A 17,728-nucleotide genomic window follows, 5' to 3' on the forward strand; every position below is an offset into this window, starting at 1 on the left:
TTTAATCCAAAAGTCTTAAATTTCTAGTAAGGCTCTTCACAGATTCATAATACACTGTCAAGGAGGAGGTTAAGGAATCCTTTCACTCTTGTACAAAAGCACAAAATGGCATTTTTGCACAAATCCATCAAGTCTAGCTTTAATGAGACCCCAGGTTCATACAACCACAGGCTAGATGTGAAATTTGACGTTACTGATGGAGAGATGGCTTTGAAATACTGATTGCAAGCAGATAGCATCATACTTCAAAGGCAACAAGCATCACAAATGGATTTACAGGTTTTTTCTTTGTTTAGTTTAAGAGGAAGGGTTTCAGCACTGTCTCTCTTACTTGTTACTCCAGAGGCAAAAAAATCAGGGATAAACAAATACACTATTATGTTTCTTTTCAAAAACATATATATTATTAGGAAAATGAGCAGTTTAATTCCAAAAATAGATACACAAATGTAATAACAGCTTTATTGTCAACTGAGACTCTTTCCCAGTGGTCTGAGCCTACATGAAGTGGTGTGTGTGTGTGTGTGTGTGTGTGTGTACTGTCACACTGTGCTAAAAACTAATTTCAGGACTATACATAAGAGCATAAGAGTATAAATCAACTAATTAAGTAAATGTGTTAATTTTCTTTTAAAATAACAAATGCCTTTCTGTAAAAACCACAAAGAGGTGTGTGTGCCAGCTGTTGCTCCTCTGATGATTTTCACAATAAAAGGATTGAGAAGCTCAGTTTATCTAAGAGGTACTGTCCTATATGAACCTAGGGTGCTCTCCAACACACTCTCCCAATACATAGGGTAAGGGAGTTTCAAGTCTTCTCAGGAAAACTCAGGCTAAGATTAGCCAAACATGGCAAGGTCCTCTATCATGACCTCTCCCCACCTCTCCTGAATATCTGGTTATCATTGTTATAAATATCCAGATACCAAATGCAAATGAAATATCGAAACAAAGGTGACCTCACTCATTTTTAAATAATGACATAAACAAATTATACTCATATTCTTGAGCTATAATTACTTACTTAGTGACCTGCTCCAATTTATTTAATTCTGTAGACACAAAGTGTTGCATCTAACACAATATTTGATCGTAACATGAATATAGGATTTAACAGGAAAGGTAACTTTATTAAGGTCTTTGTCAGAAATCCTAATCATCATCTAAAGAAGATTCCTTGGGCACAATAATTCCATGACCTTCATTTAAGAGGGGAAACTTCTCTTTTGCTTTGGCAGGTCCACTTAAAAAGATGAACATTGAGGGTCCTACTTTCTATTCAACAACTGGTATGATTTGCAATTTTCTTTCTTTTTGTTAGACTTAATTCCTTCTGGTTGAGTACAAGGACAAAGGTATCACACTTTACACAAAGGGCCATGAAGCAAGATAGCTTTCTACTGGCTACATTTTTTTTAATTGAGTAATTTATTTGTTTGTTTGTTTTTTTTTTTTTTTGGCTGTGTTGGGTCTTCGTTGCAGAGGACTGGCTCTAGGCATGCGGGCTTCAGTAGTTGTGGCACGTGAGCTTAGTAGTTGTGGTTCCAGGGCTCTAGAGCGCAGGCTCAGTAGTTATGGCGCATGGGCTTAGGTGCTCTGCAGCATGTGGGATCTTCCCGGGCCAGGAATCGAACCCGTGTCCCCTGCATTGGCAGGCAGATTCTTAACCACTACATTTAACTAAAAAAATTAACACATTCTGAAATTTAAAACATTCATATATATTAGTTTCTGCCACAAAATAGCTTCTACAGAGCTCCTGAAACCCTTATAATTCCTTAAGTGATCAGAGCACTGGGAGCATCTTTTGTTCTAATATTTAGTCTTTGACCCCAGTTCCTGACACAGAGTTCCTAAATCCCTTGGAATTTCCTGAGTGATAAGGATGTCTTTGTTCTAATAAGGTGACACTGGGTGGGCTTCTGGATGGGGGCTGGTGACCAAAAAGACCAGGCCAAATTGAAACCACATACTCCCATCTTCTAGAAGGGGAGAGGGACTGAAGACTGGGTTAGTGATCAATCATGCTTACATGATGAAACCTCCATAAAAATCCCAAAAGTATGGGATTTAGGAAGCTTCTGGCTGGTGAACGCATCCATGTGCTGGGAGGGCGGTGCACACCAACTCCACACCCATGTACCTCTTCATCTGGCTATTCATATGTATCTTTATATAATAAAGTGATAAACATAAGTCTTTCCCTGAGTTCTGTGACCCATTCTAGCAAATCATTGAACCTAAGGAAGGGGGAACAGAAACCTTAATTGACTGAGGGTTAGTCAGAAATACATATGACAACTTGGACTTGAAATTGGTATATGATATCTGGAGTGGAGCAGGGCAGTCTTAGGGGATTGAGCCCTTAACCAGAGGGGTATGCACTAAACTCTGGTTAGGTTCAAAGGTGAATTATATTGTATTGTAGGACACCCAGCTGGTGTTGCAGAATTGCTTGCTGTGGAAAAATCACACATCTGTTGTCAGAAGTGAAGGGAAGTGAAATATTGTGTGTATGAGTAAATAAGAAATACAGGAATGTTTTTCTTATGCAGGCATTTAACTAGTATTCTTATTCCTATGCTTATGTATATTCCAAAAATTAATTTTAACATACAATGACAGCACACGCACACACACAAACACACATATACACACACACACACACAACTGTAAAACTCAAAGATATGTCTTATTAACTGTTATTAAGAAATGTCAAATGGAGTTATTCTAGAAAATACCCAATTTCTATGATATCCCATTCTTCTCACAATCCCAAATATATAGAACACAGTTAGCATTATTTTCCCACTTCTCTTGATCTGTTGTATAGTTGACCCTTGAACACCATGGGGGTTAGGGGTACCAACCATCTGCACAGTCGAAAATCTTTGTATAACTTAAGGTCAACTTTCCGTATATGAGATTCCTCCATATCCCTGTTTCCACATCCACAGATTCAACCAACCAGGCATGGATAGTGTAGTACTATAGTAATATAATATTTTTTAAAAATCCATGTGTAAGTGGATCTGCACAGTTCAAATACCTGTTGTTCAAGGGTCAACTTGAATTTGAATTCCAAAAACCCTAATGTAGTTTCATAATTAGTTCCCTTATTATTGACAATTTTGAAATGAAACTACGTAAGAACCAACATCTTTTCCAAAAGTGTTAACCAAGATAATAGTGAGAGGAGAAAAACAAAAACATCACTCCTATGTCTGGTTCTCTGCTCAAGGAATGGGGCCCCTGGCAGGCAGAATAATGAGCCTCATCACCCTCCCACACAGCTGCTGAGGAGCAGTCCAGTGGAGGGAGAAGCAGTCCATGAGGATGCTCCTTCTCACACTGGCATGCATGTGATGAATATGCCCTCAAATGAGTATGTGTGACATACAAAGTGAGAGTTTGGAGTCTGGAATATCATTTTCAGATATGAGCCTTTATCCAGAGTGGGACTTCCTGTCTTCCCTCTCTGCTGGTAGGGTTTCCCCAATTATTTTTCTGTACTCTGGGACCACTGCTTTGACAAATGACTTTCACCTGGAGTTAGCCAAGCTGAATGGTCGAGGCATAGTCCTTCACAAATCCACCCTCACTTCTGACACCAACTGCAAGTTCAAGGTGTTCCCAAAAATATTCCTGGGTTTGAAAATTTTCTAGAAGGACTCACCAGATTCACTGAAAGCTACTATACTAACTGTTGTGCTTTATTATAGGGAAACAATACAAATTAAAAACAGCCAGGGGAAGAGACACATGGGGCAGAGTCTGCAAACTGTCACCAACCAGGGTAGCTCATTTGAGCTTTTGTGTCTAAAGTTTTTATTGGAGCTTCCTTACATAGGCATGATTGATTGGTTGATTGTGTACATGGCTGATCTCAGCCTCCAGGGCAACTGATGCAAGTGACTCAATGCCTCCAGCCTAAATCACACCCCAGCCTAAGACTATCTGCTGTGACTGGCCCTGCCCTAAGACCGACTGTGGCCAACACTCACACTATACAAATAGCTAATACCCCTCAATATGAGGCAATTTTCGAAGGTGATTTTATTAACTTGTTATTTACTCTAGTGACATTGAACTATCATAGCATTACATCTTAATAGTGTGCTGCTATTTTTTTCTTCTTTAGCTCCTATAAACTTTTATTAACAAACTCCCATTGATACTGGCTAATAGAAAAAATGGCACTGGGAGATGCAGATGTTCATTAAACTTGCTGATGACACTCAGGCCCTCTGGAACATTCCCATATGGATACTGTATTAGTTTTCCAGGGCTGCTGTAACAAATTACCACAGACTTGGTGGCTTAAAACAACAGAAATTTATTCTTTCATAGTTCTGGAGTCCAGAAGTCCAAAATCAAAGTGTCTGCAGGGCCATAATCCCTCCAAAGGCTCTAGAGAAGAATGCTTCCTCACCTCTTCCAGCTTCTGGTGACTCCCAGGAAACCTTGGCTTCCTTGCCTACATCACTCCAGTCTCTGCCTCTGGGTTCACATAACCTCCTCTTCTTCCTATGTCTGTGTCTTCTCTTCTGTCTCTTATAAGGACACTCATCACTGGATTTAGGACCACTCTGGCAATCCAGAATGACCTCACCTCAAGATCCTTAACTTAATGACATCTGCAAAGACACTTCTTTAAAATAAGATCACATTCACAGGTTTCTGGGTTTGGGATGTGGAGATATCTTTTTAGGGTTCGCCATTGAACCCACCACAGACACCAACTGATATTGAGGAACAAGCACAAGACTTGGATCAAGAAGATCTCCCAGCTAATCTTCATTTTTCAGGACTCCCTGGGAAATCTTCCTTTACTATATCCAGGACTGATATTCAGCTTGTGGGGAACTGCATATAGCCATTAAAATTCTGAAAGATTTCTCCCCAGCCTCTCAAATTCACCACCCCTCACCTGAAGCTGACATTCTCCCTCCCTTCAGACAGCCTCTCAACCTCCCGACAATTCCAAAATGAAAACTTTATTGCCTCGCACGTCAGGGGGGCCCCTAACACCCTCTCCTAGCCCTCTGACCATCCATACTGAACAGTCGGTGCCCATGCCTCACCATAGTTAAGTATTTAGAATATTATCCCTGATTATTTCCATGCCAAAAAGCACTAGTCCACAGTTCAGAGATCATAAATTTCTTATAAATCTTACACATAGTTATAGATTTATTTATACATTATTTATTATATATCTCTACATATATTATATTATATATTATACTATAGTGTAACAGAATATTACATATAATACATTAAACATTATATATCATATTATTTGTTATATATTAATATATGTTGATATTTATATTAATATGTTAAATTTATTTATTGTACATATAAAATTGATATATTATAAATTTATACTTATTAATTTCTTATAGACTTATGGAATTGATTAATTATTTAAAGTTCTATAGATAAACAACTTCATTGAAAATATCAAAGGTTTTCCAACATTAATTGAATGCCTGCTCTATTCCACTGGGCTAAGGTCTATGAATAACATCCCCATAATAAAAGCCCTAGAGCATGCTCTTCAGCTATATTTTACAACTCAGAGGGACATTTTCTTTTCTATGCTGATTTAACCAAAGCTCAAAACAAATCTACAAAATCCTAAGACACTGAAGAAAGAATTGTTCTGTCACAAAAGTTTCTGGACCATACAGGAAAAATTAGTTCAAGTCTATGAAACATTGACAATGAAGAAAAAAATCAAAGAACACACCAGAATCTTCAAATTTCAGAAATGAAAGTGAACCTACAATGCCAGCATCCCCCAACTGTCAGAATCCACTTTGTAGGAGCCTGACTTCTGCAGCTCTTCATCATCTGCTACTCTCTCCCAGCATTCTGGTCTTTTATTAGTGATTTTGTAAAATGATTCTTCCATATTTCAAGTCTAAACTGCCCTTCATACATTTTCAAAACAGATACAACCCCTCAGTGAATCTTTTCTCCAATTCAAGGGTCCCAGTTCCTTCAATCACTTTCTACTGTTATTTTTGGCCACCTTTTTATCAATCCTGGCCACCTCTTCTGGAAACATGGCAACTTCCCATGTCTGTCTATGGTGAGGTGCCCAGAACTTAGGTGGTAATTATGAGAGGATGTTCTGGAGTCAGTTCAAATCCCAGCCCTGCCACAAAATACATGTGCAACATGGGAAAATAACTTAATGCTTCTTCGTTCAATTCCCCCACTTTATAAAATGGGAATAATAATACCTGTCCCTATAGGGTGGCTATGAAGATTCCATGAGATATATTGTATAAAGCCCTTTGGACAGTATAAGGCACACTGAGAACTCTAATATTAGCTGCTAATACCCAGACAAAAAGCTTCAGTACAATGGGACTGTTATCTTCCTTGATCTAAAAACTCTCTTAATTATTAACAGAACTGAGATTACATGAACACTTTTTCGCAGTCACCTTACACTATTGACTAGTAAGTTTGTAGTCAATCTAAATCTCCTTTTCCTTCAAATGAACCTGTACTAAGTAGCCTATACATATAATTGATATTCTTAATAAAAAGTATACACTTTAAATTTACCTCTGCTAAATTCACCCTGTTTGTTTTAGCCCATTATTCTAGACTGTCAAAGTCTTGTAGAATTCTGACTCTTTCATCTAGTACAGTTACTTTTTCTTTGGCTAATGTATTTTAACCCAATTTGATAAGCATATTATAAATGTCTTTACTCAAATGTAAAAAGGTTAAGTTAAATTTCTAGGCATGTTTTCCTAGAGACTGCCCTTGAGGACTGATATAAACTCTACATCAATACTCCTTGGATCTAGATTTAAAACTGACTGCAAATCCTCCTAACCGTTATAATCTGTCCCATGCAAGGATGTCATGAGGGGCTCTGTCAAATGCCTTACTGAAATCCAGATGAACTATGTAAATAGTCCCCCCAGTAATCATTGTCATAACACTACCCTCTCACTTCTTAACTCCTGTCTTCCATCAGCAATCAAAACCATTTACTTCTTACCCATTTAAAAAAGTCAAATTTTCTTGGGTCCTTATTTTGTAGGTGCTGTGCAAGGTATAGGGAATAGACCAATGAATGTGACCTAGATCTGTCCACAAGGAATTTAGAGTCTATGAAGGAGAGAGAAGCAATCAGACAATTATAATGGGTATAGTCTCATGGCTCAAATAATATGGGTAGGCACAGGTGGCTGTATGCTTCAGTTACTGTGGCTACATAGAAGTCACCTAAAGCTTGGATCAGGAACTGAGGAAACAATACATACATCTTTTCTCTGCTCCATGATATCTGAGACCTCAGCTAGAAAATCTGAAGACAGTTGATTCTGGGTGTAATCAAGTTCCCCTCTGCATGGTCTGTGTGGTCTTCAACATGGGATAGTTTGAGCTTTCTTAGAGCAAAGTAGCTAAGTTCCAAAGATGAACAGAGAGAGAGAGAGAGAGAGAGAGAGCAAAGGTGGAAGCACCAGGTGGAAACCATACCATTTTCTAGGAGCTAGCTTAGAAGTCACATACAGTAGTTTCACTTCTGCCACACTTTACTCATCAAGACGGTTACAAACTTGTGATTACCAGAGGCAGGCAGTTGGGGGGTGGGGAGTTGGATGAAGGCAGTCAAAAGTTACAAAGTTCCATTATAAGATAAATAAGTACTAGGGATGTGATGTAATGTAATGTTATGTAACATAATGTACAATGTGATTAATACAATTAATACTGCTATATGTTATGTATGAAGTTATTAAAGAGAGTAAACTCAAAGAGTGCTTATCACAAGGAAACATTTTTTTTCTTTTATTTTGTCTCTGGATAAGATGATGGATGTTCACTAAACTTATTGTGATAATTGTTTCATGATGTGTGTAAATCAAATCATTATGCTGTACACCTTAAATTTTTACAGTGCTGTATGTCAATTATAACTCAATAAAAATGGAAGGAAAAAAAAAGACAGTTATGAAGTCTCAATCAGCTTCAAGTGTCACCAACAAAGCCCATTAAAAATTATCAGAAAATAAAAGTGGAATATGGGTAATAAAATAAAGTCTAATCTTTTTTTCCTTTGTGCTTAGTCTAGTTTCACTTGTTCATAGGATACTACATGCAGAGGCCTTGTACTTCAGACCAGAGTTCCTAGTGCAAAATGTCTGCACCCAACACTTCAGCTCAGCAGGCTGTGTATAGACGTGCTGCCCACAACACTGCAATTCAAGATGACAGTGGCAAGCCGTTTGCAGAGATGCTGCACCTGGCACTATGATCTGGAGCACTGTGAACAGCAGAGCTGTGCCCGACCCAAAAGAATTACCCCTCGCCCCCAAGTACTCTATAAAGCAGCCGTACTGAGGACCTTTCAGGGAGACTGTGTACTCTAGAGCAAGACCTCGCATCTCTACATTCTTTGATCAAAGAATAGGACTTCCCTGGTGGCGCAGCGGTTGAGAGTCCGCCTGCCGATGCAGGGGACATGGGTTCGTGCCCCGGTCCGGGAAGATCCCACATGCCGCGGAGCAGCTAGGCCCATGAGCCATGGCCACTGAGCCTGCGCATCCGGAGCCTGTGCTCCACAACGGGAGAGGCCACAACAGTGAGAGGTCCGTGTACTGAAAAAAAAAAAAGAAAAAGGAAAAGAATAAAGCTTTCCTTTGCTTCTGAACCAAACTCAGTCTCATTCTATTAGCTCAAAAACACCAGGCAGAAGGACCCTTGTTGGGGACCAACTCAGGAAGGTCCGTGCGACACCGGTGCTACTTACTCAGTTCTGAACACCAGATCAGGCAAACTGCATCACAAGAATTGTAAAATTATGGGGATATCAGGGAAGGCCCAAGGATGGGCATTCATAGAGCCATTAGAATGTAAATTGGACAAACACACACTCGCCCACTCCTTCCTGTATGTCCCTGAATGCCCTGTACCCCTGCTAGGAAAAGGTATCTTACATAAATTGGGGGCTACTATCTACTTAATGGGAGACAAACTGGAGACTGGAGTCCCCTTAGACAAAGAGCAAAGATGATAATGTTAATGTCTGAGGACACACCTCCCAGGACAGAGCAAGTTGATCTCCCTGGAGAAAATCCTGAGGGCGGGGCCCAGGGATGGGTGGGACGAGCTGTAGGAGCCAGTCCCGTGATAGTCCATCTAAAACCCAGACATACGTGGCCAATAGAAAACAGTACCCTCTCCATCGGGAGGTCCTGTTGGGCATTGTCCCTGTTCTATTTGGAAAGAAAAAGGTATGATTACTGCAGAGAATAACTTAGAAGCAGTACAGGTTCCAAAAAAAGTGGCAGTGATTCATTGCCGCAGCCACCAAAAGGAGGATGCAGAGGTAATAAAGGGAAAAAACAAGACAGACACAACTGCCAAAAGGTTAGCCCTATAATAGTAACATGGGCAGTACCTCTTTCCCCAAACTGAATCTTGTCAAGCCATTAGCGAGGCCCATCAAGGAACTCACTATAGGAAGGAAGCCCTATATAATTGTTTAGTTGAGGTCATGGCAACTCCTGGCATGAAAAGGATAATCAGTCAGATAGTTGAGACCTGCGCTATGTGCACAATGAACAACCTCAACACCAGGCCACCACCACCATCAAAGCCCCAAAGATAAGGCCCATTCAGACCAGGGGAACATAAGCTGGAAGAGATTGGCAGATTCATTTCACTGTCATGCCGAGAATACTGGACAATTTTGGGTATCTCTTGGTGCTAATAGACATTTCCTGGGTGGATAGAAGCATTCCCCACTAGAACTGAAATGGCAGCCAAATGGCTAACTCATTACTCAAAGAAATAATCCCAAGGTTTGGGCTCCCAGGATCCCTCCAAAGCAACAGTGTTCCACCATTTATGTCTCAAAAAGTGACTAAAGAAATAACGAGTGCCCTGGGCATAAAATAGACCTTTCCCTCAACCTGGAGACCTCAATCATTGAAGAAAATAGGGAGATCCAGTCCGACCTTGAAACAGGCCTTAGCCAAGCTATGTCAGGAAACTTGAGAAAGTTGGATTAAGTTGCTTCCGATTGTCCTGCTTCAAATGCAGTTAGACCCAAGGGATGAGTTAAAGTTAAGTGCACTTGACCTCCTGTATGGTAGACCCATTCCCTAAGCCCTAAAAAAGAGACCCCTTGGGCTTCCCTGGTGGCGCAGTGGTTGAGAGTCCACCTGCCGATGCAGGGGACACAGGTTCATGCCCCGGTCTGGGAAGATCTCACGTGCCACAGAGCAGCTGGGCCCGTGAGCCATGGCTGCTGAGCCTGTGTGTCTGGAGCCTGTGCTCTGCAACGGGAGAGGCCACAACAGTGAGAGGCCTGCGTATCGCAAAAAAACAACAAAAAAAGAGACCTCTTAACCCCTTGAAATGGAACAACTCAAGTTACCCTCTGGGTAGGAGAAACCATGAAAGCTCTCAGGGAATATGGTGACCAGGTGCTGCCCGCACCCACCGACCTGGCCCTCCACCACTGCCAGCCAGGAGACATAGTGAACCTAGAAACCTGGAAAACTGGCAGCCTGAAAATCAGCTCACTCCTAAGGGGAACGGACCCCTAGACTACTCGTGTGAACCTCTCTCTGGCCTGAATCTTCTCTTCCAAAAAACAACAAAAGTGTGACCAGGAATAATCAGGCCCCAGCAGTGAGCCTCAACATCAGGGCACACTTGTGTCTACAGGCAAAAGATCTAGATACCTTCATTTTTAGGAAAATTTGACATGTGATCATTGTTCTCTTGATAATATTTGGGCCATGCATCCTAAATTGACTGATGCCCTTTGTCTCCAAAGGTGGTCACTCAGGGATCCCAACAGTCAAGCCTGAGGCCTGGGGACAATCAAGCACATCTACCACAGCTGGGGAGAAGTTCTGCTCATCCACCTGGGGTTATGACAATGCCCAAGTCAGCAGGAAGCAGTTACAGAAGACAGACCTGTGCTCCTTGGCACCCCTCAAGAATGAGGAGCGGGGTAAAGGACAGAGTAGGAGTCTGTCACCAGCAAGGCTCACCGACAATTCCCAGGAAATAAGAATTGAACCTGGGTAATAAAATAAAGTCTGACCTTTTGTGAGTGTGCTCAGTCCAGCTTCACTTGATCATAGGGGGCTGTGTGCAGAGGCCTCGCACCCAGCTATTCAGATCAGAGTTCCTAGTGTGAAACAGCTGTGCCAACACCTCAGCTGGGTGGGGGTGGCCACGTGCAGAAGCTCAGCCCGGCGCAGCAGCACCCACCCCGCAAGAACTCTGCCCCCTCCCTGCTAACCAGACCCTATAAAGCAGCCCCACCCACGGCCTGTCCGGGAGAGTGTGTGCTCACACCTCTCCATTCTCTGACCAAAGAATAAAGCTTTCCTTTGCTTCTGAATTGAACTGGGTTTTGTTCTATTGGCTCGAATGACACCAGGCAGAAAAACCCTTTTGGGGGACCATTTTGGGAGGGCAGATAACACAAGGAGAGGGAAATAGACTCCATTTTTTTATGAGAATGGCAAGGTTGTGAAGAGCATATGAGACTGGAGATATTTCTGTAGCCATCTGGGGCAATACAATCTGCCCCACTGTGTGAACTCATAGAAATGACTCATAACCTGATCTGGGAAGCAGAGCTCAGAGAGGGAAACAAAGTGTGAATCATGAGCCACAAGGCAAATACTGCCCTGAAATTCAGTAAATAATGTGAAAAACAGAAACAAAATGTACAGCCATATTGAAATCTCAAAAGACCACATACTCCTATAAAAGATGAAACCAGTTAGCAGGGGCGAAGGCTGTCTCCAACTTCTGCCCAGGCCTTAACAGATCTTGAGCTGGTCTAACTTGTTCCCCCTAGGCCAGGGGCAATGGCTTCATTTGTACAATATCCCCACTCCTCCAGTGTCCAGTGCTCCATTCTCCACTTATAAGTAGCCAAGAGCAGTAAGAGAGGGCATTGAGGAAAGGAAAATAGTGCAGGTGGAAAGTGGAGTTGCCCCACAGGGTAGGCTGGGTGAGAGCTGAACAAAGTCATGGGGCACAGGCCAGCCTGCTCCAGAGTGCTGGCTATGAGTGGTGCCTAATCTGCACTGCCTGGCCAAGAGACCAGCTCACATGGGTCCTCAACACAGGCAGGAGACTGTGACTCCCAGAGGGATACTGGTGAGTCTTTAGATGCCCACCTGCTCCTTTTCATCATATTCTCTCCAACTGAGAAATCTTTATCTTGTCTGGAGGAAGCAGAAAGAAAGAAAGCATGCATTGTTCTAAATAGCCTACCATATTAGTGAACTGTGGCATCTGAATTTAAAAAGCAAATATTAGCATCTTTGTTCCCTGATTTCATTCTGTCTAGCCCAGCACTGTCCAATAGAAATACAAAACAAGGCACCCATGTAATTTTAAATTTTCTAATGGACACATTAAAAAAGTAAAAAGAAATAAATCAAGTTAAATTTTAATAATATAATTTGTTTAATGAAATTTATCTAAAGTATTATCATTTTAACATATAATCAACTTAAAAATGATTAATGAGATATTTTTAATTGTTATTTCATACTAACAAATCTGATGTGTATTCACCTACAACACGTCTCAAAACAGATGCTAAATACTTGATTGGTTTTTAAATTTCATAAAATGTAGAGTTGAAAAGATTCACATATCCAAGTTGGCCCAAGCATAATGAAAAGTCTTGCAATAACTGAATCAAGTATCAGGGTTTTTTTAATTTAACCTAATTTAAATGAAATAAAATTCTGCATTCAATTCTTTAGTTACGCTAGTCACGTGACTAGGGGGTCCTCTATTGGACAGTGCAGGTCTAGGTGCTCACACTGTGCGGGGTGAAAGAGCCTCAGAAAATAAGGTGGAAGGCACTCTTTTAAACAGCTGGAGGGGCAAAGTATATGCACAGAGCAGTTAAACATTCCAAAAAGTTCCCCAGCACAAAGATATTGTACAAAATTAGTGGCTATTCAGCATCAAGTTTAAAATTCTAACATTACCAGAAATCGAATGGTCAAAAAAGTGACAGACTAAACAGAATCACTTGTTATGAAAGACCAAGGCCCCTCCTGGAAATCCCAGACTAGGGTCGGGGTTGCAGCAATGAGCTGGTTCTGGAAATAACCAGAGTTATTCCAACAAGGACAGACAAGAACTCCCCTCCCAAGCTCCCCAGTAGAACAGCTGACTGGCATTTCTCTCATGCTCTTGACTGGGTTCCTGTTCCTCCTAATCTAAGATGTGATTAAATTGAATGGCTTTCTAAATCTGTTATGTAATTTGTATGTAATGCCCTTAATATTGGGTTTGAATACAATTGCAATAAGATACACTAATTGATTCATTTAATTTTATTTTCCATTCTTTGAATGGAAGCCTTTGGGACTCAATATGTAAAGTGATATGCAAATTGGAACTTTGATGCAAGAAGACTTGGCAGTTTTTTTAACCAGGACTCAAGCATTACTTGTAATCATTTAAGAGAGTAATTTCAAACAAAGCAACCTCTACTTGTCCTTCTATGTGATTAAATTTCGGTGTACACAAACATATACGTACAAAACATGCTCAAAATTACTGAATTTTAATTGAAGGTATAGGTCAAAAACCATTTATACTTCCCCATGGTTATTCGATCCCTAACCCTAACATAAAATAGAATAAGGTTTTACAGGTTCACATAACTTTCCACCGAATGGATGACACAGAAAGTAGTTGCAAAAGAGATATCAATCCATCAGCAACTAATGAGCACCTTCTTTGGATTAATAATAATGACAGCTAATATTTAGTGAGTGTTTATTATGAGATAGGCTCTATGCTCAGATTTTTATCTGGATTATTTTCCTGCTAAGGATTCTGTTAGGAGCTTGCAGAGATGCATGGATGATAAAACACATTCCCTATAACCAAAGAGCTTAAAATTTAAATGTCAAAAGTTGGTATCAACAAAACGTGCTCTAGGAGTTGAGAGAAGAGAGAGACATCTTTTGAACCCCCCAAATTTAGCTTTCCATTTTCCTTATTCCCAAACTGTTGCTGTGGATGCAAGCATGATTCCGATACTAAGAGACAAATAGCTTAATGTGTAGATAAGATGATTTTAAAATAACTGTTCTTTGTCCTCCACTTCCTCCTTCCAAATAAATGCCATTTTTCTGGCTTCAGAGGAGATCACAAATTTCAAGTCATGAATGCAATCTCTCACTGTTGTCACTGTTCCCAAAGGGTGGTTCACACAATAACAGCGCTGGCAATTTCATCACTCACTGCAGTTAATATATTTCAGTATGATCAAAACATAGTTTACAGGAAATTGCTATACTATTGATGTCATGGATGAGGAAATCAGTACATGAGATAGGCAAGTTCTAGAAATCTGAGAAAATGAGTAGTTGGGGGGGTGGGGGGGTGGAGCTTATTTGTTGCTGAGATAACATTAACAGTGTGGGTGCCATGGTTAGATTTCAGTTTGGAAATGATGGGTAAAGGCAGACCAACAGCCTCAGCAGTCAAGGAGAGGCTTCCCTGAGTCTAAATGCCATTGGAGGAGTGAGGTGAACTCTTTCCTAAAGATATGGGAACTTTCATAGGCCATGAGATGTTTGAGAGGGTTTTTCAGAGTTTTAGAGGTGAAGACATCTACATTAGTCTGCTTGGGTTGCCATAACAAAATATGACAGACTGTATGGCTTAAACAACAGAAATTTATTTTCTCACAGTTCTAGAGGCTGGAAAGTCTAAGATCATGGTTCAGCATGGTTTCTGGTGGGAGCTCTTTTCCTGGCTCATAGAAAGGTACCTTCTTACTGTGTCCTTATATGGTCATTTTTCATTGCTTGCACGTGGAGAGAGAAAGAGAGAGACATTCTCTCTCTCTCCCTCTCTCTCTCTCTCTCTCTCTCTCTGCCCACCTCTCTCTCCCTCTCTATCTCACCCCCTATCCCTCCCTCTCCTTCTCCCTCTTCCTCTCCCTCTTCCTCTTCTTTTAAGGCCTACAGTCCTATAGGATTAAGGTCCCATCCTTATCACTTCATTTAATCTTAATTACCTTATAAAATCCCTATCTCCAAATACAGTCATATTGGGAGTTAAGACCTCAACATATGAATCTGGAGGTGTTGAGGAGAAGAGAGGAGACACAATTCAGTCCAAAGCAACATCCAAAAATCAAGAAGTCCAACTTCAAAATCTTTCAGTTGAAGAAACTGAAGTTACACTTCTTATGTACTTTTTTCAGCAAGAACCAAGGGCTGAAAATATTCCAGTGAGTGCCCTAGGCTCCCCACATCGTAAAATGAGGGGTTAAACTATATATGTTGGCTGTGCTGAGAAACTGGGAAAGCAAGCAAATGTAGTGCATGGTTCCCACTTTCAAGCTACACGAGGGAAGGTAAAGAATTCACATATGCGTTGAGGATATTGGGGAGGGAGGATGTCAGTGCTAGAGAACATTGTTCCTGAGCTGCAGTGTGCCCCTCCCCACCTCATGGGGGAGAAGAATGGGGCAATTTCTCCCCAGTGAGAGATGCAACCAAAACTTGGTAGATGACCACAGGAATTTGGTGGACAGAGACTGGTGCCTGACTCTTAAGCGAATAGATCTGAAATTGAAAGACTATGGCTAGATTAGACTGCAGCAAAGAGGAAAAACAAATGACCCTGCAAGGAGAAGGCTGAACTTCTCACCAAAGAGGACTACCCCCATGGTGTGATGTGACCTCAACAAAGTGGTAGGAACCTATAGTCAGAGGTCCCCTGTGCAGAATTCTGATGAATGCACCAAAAGGTCCCCATGAGAACAAGAGCCAGTAAGTGTGCACCTGCTATGTAAAGACCTCCCAGTGCCAGATGACAAGAGAACCAGACATATGTGCTCCTCATCCTTGTCCCCGCCCCCTCACACCTTTCCAATCCTGAGCCTGATGCAACAGAGGTCAGAAACAGCATCTGGCATAATGAAGGAGGAGTAAATGTCAGAAAGCACAGTGAGCATTTTTTTGACTTATCATGACAAAATATTTTGGTTTTAGGGTGGCCTCTAGCTAGCTGACCACAGATTCTTGAGTGAATCCTGCCAAGATTAGCCTCAAATGCTATCACTGCTAACTACCTTACTTGCCCAAGAAGCACTTGTAAATATCACTCAAGATTGTATAGCTATAGCATACCAAGAACCTTTAATGGAAAGTAAAACTTTGAGTTAATTAAGTGAACTTTATGTGTGAGGCTGCTAATAACTCTTGGAAATACACAAGTTCCTTGTTGACAAAACACCCTGGAGTAGAGAAAAATTCAGTAGACTGGCAGCCAGAGAGACCTGGTTTCTAGCCTTGCTTGCTCTAGGGCCTTGACTAATTCTCTCTGGGCCTCATTTTTCCCATTAATAAGAATAAGGCGTTGGACTCAATGAGCTATATGGTTCTATGATTTTTTATTTTCTTCTACATCCTTCAGTATCATGTAAGAAAAGGCATTCATTTGAAACCTTAAAATATCTTAGTCCTTTGAGAGGTAAGAGTGCTGGTGAATTTCCAAAAGATAGTATCTCACCAGTGTTCCCTTACCATGTTAGCATCTCAGGGATAAGGAGGGCTCCAGAGAATGTAATGTGGGAAACACTGAGTTCATCTAAAGTGGGATGAAGAATTAATAGCCAATATAAGCCGAATATGTGACCTGGGAAAAAAATCTTAGTCCTAAAAACAAGACCTCAATTTAAGATTTGAAGACTTAGCGACCCAAAGGCCAGTGAGTTGTCTCATGTCACACAGTGATTAGTAGTAGTGTCAGAACAAGAAACCAATTCTTTGGAATCCAATGCAATGAAGATAAAATTATTTTAAAGCTCCGTGGACCTAACAGTCAACAGCAACATGCTATTGTGGTTAGTTTTCAAATCTAAGCAGATCCTTGAGAATCCAACATTTTTCTGAAAATCTTCAGGGCCACATTTCACAGCAGCGCTTTGTTGCATAAAATTCATTTGTATGCACTACTTCACATCTTCTTAACATGCGAATGGTTCCAGACTTTACTATATACTCTTAGTGGATTTAAATTTCAAGACTGAATCTGAGCTCTATGAAGACATCAATGAGGTATTGTGAGGAAAAAAAAATGAAGTACAGGCTAACTCTGCTCAAAAACTAGTTCATAATTGAGTATTTGAGTGGAAAACTCACTCAGCTTCTAAGTTTATCTATACTAGTTTGACCTTTGATATATAGGTCTGTGGGAATTATTTTGTATGTTTAATTGAAAATATCAGTAAGAATAAAAATTTCAAGAGCATATTAACTTTGTTAATTTATGATCTTCTAATTTAGCAAAAATGCCATAGCAAAAGCAATTCTCTGAATTACAGTAACATGTTTAGTATTGTTTTTTAATCTCATAGATCTTTTCTTTTCAACTGAACTTTGAACATGCTCTAACATCTCTGCCTGCAGGGAGATGGACTGAGGAACAAGCAGAATATTAAACACCCACTATATGTCTCCCCAGGGAGTCTTCTGCTAATATTATACATTGCAACAACATTGCTTGAATGGTTTATTAATGGCAGTGAAACAGAGTGAATGCTACATACAATGATAATAAAAACAAAGGTTATTTATACTCTGCCTAACTGCCAGATAGCTTTAAAGACCTTACAAGGATACACTTAAACCACTAGCAATACAAAATAAAAATGGGACAAAGTGCTTTT

This window comes from Hyperoodon ampullatus (genome assembly GCF_949752795.1).
Source record: "Hyperoodon ampullatus genome assembly, chromosome: 1".
Lineage (NCBI taxonomy): Eukaryota > Metazoa > Chordata > Mammalia > Artiodactyla > Ziphiidae > Hyperoodon > Hyperoodon ampullatus.